At 43.0% G+C, this 1,377-nt stretch overlaps 1 protein-coding gene across 4 annotated transcripts in view; it reads left to right on the top strand.

The window, feature by feature from the left end:
- Positions 1–1,377, top strand: part of VWA9 (von Willebrand factor A domain containing 9) — a 53,149-nt gene that overhangs the window by 33,469 nt on the left and 18,303 nt on the right. The window lies entirely within an intron of this gene.

The following is a 1,377-nucleotide window of genomic DNA, read 5'->3' on the forward strand; positions in this document are numbered from 1 at the left end:
GGTTTCAGGGTGAAGATCTTCTCTCACTACACTAAAGGGCCCCTTTGGCAGTAGGAAACACATAGACTATTATGGAGATTGATTTTGAAATTTAGATGCACTGTTATCTGGTCCTGCCTGATCTGGAATTTGTATATTCCAGTGTTTCCAGTTCCCAGGTAGATCTCTTCACCTGGATATTCTGTAGTGATCTCAAGCTCATTGTGTCTGTTACAGAAACTGTTGTCTTTTCGCCATAACCTTTCTTCCGATTTGCCTACTGCTTTTGTTTTGTGCCTTTGTACTCCTGGTTACTCAGACTCTAACTGTAGTCATTTGACACTAACTTCAGTTTCAAGAACATCTCCCAAGCAAGCTATTCTGTGCCAAGCTAAGGAAATAAAAGAGTTGGCTGGAGTTGCCCAAAGTCTAGTAGGAAGTGGAATAATAAACACAGGCTGGCACACGATCAGAGCTTGCCCAGAGGAGGGTGCTCAGTTCTGCTTGGAAGACTAGGAAATCTTCACAGAGAAGGGACAACCTAGCAGGGCTTTTTAAAAAAGAAGAATTTACTGAGTCATTAAGAAAGAAAGGGCATCCTGGGCAAACAGCACCTACTGAAAGGAAAGGAGACGTTACAGAAAGTGTAAGGGGGGCAGGGGAGAGGTGGTAGGTTCAAAGTAGGCAGTGCCCCGAGCAGGGGAGGTCTCTTCTGAGATGTGAAGGGTTACTAGTTTATTCTGTAGGTATTAGGAGACCACTAGGTAGAAGACTATCTTAGTTCTCTAATGGCCAGATAGGTTGTATCAGAGCTTGCACAAGGTGATGATTTTTAGCAAAAACATATTCTCTTCCCGGCTGCAAGTCCAATGCAGAATGCAGGACAGGGAAAGGTACTCTCGCTCCTGTGCTCTTGCTTGCACACATATTCTCTTACTGTCTCTGTATGTTCATCTGTCTCTCTGTGTTCTCAAGGAAAATCCTTATTTTCTTCAGCATCTGTAGTCTTGTAGGTCTGCACGTGTCTTGGCCTTCCCTGGTGTCACGGACCTTCGTTCACAGAGACCCAAGTCCATAAAGTCACACTCCATTCCTGGCACTTCTTCTTCTGTGATTCTGAGGGCTTCCCACACACACACACAAACACACACACTCAGCTCTTATAGGCCACACCCTAGGAAAACTCCCTTTACATCAGATTAAGTGGTGATGTGTTGTTCCACCTTTAATCCTTTTTTAAAAAAAAATTTTTTTATTCATTTCAATGAAAATTTACAGAAACTTTGGATTTCCATTCATTCATTGTTGCACTTTTCTCCCCTCCCAACCTTCCCCCCCAATACACTACCCTCTTGGAAAAGTAAAAGAAAAATTCTTTCATTGTTTTACAATCCCTCC

The sequence above is a fragment of the Elephantulus edwardii genome, unplaced genomic scaffold, assembly GCF_000299155.1.
Source record: "Elephantulus edwardii isolate Elephantulus edwardi_28Jun2011 unplaced genomic scaffold, EleEdw1.0 scaffold00050, whole genome shotgun sequence".
Lineage (NCBI taxonomy): Eukaryota > Metazoa > Chordata > Mammalia > Macroscelidea > Macroscelididae > Elephantulus > Elephantulus edwardii.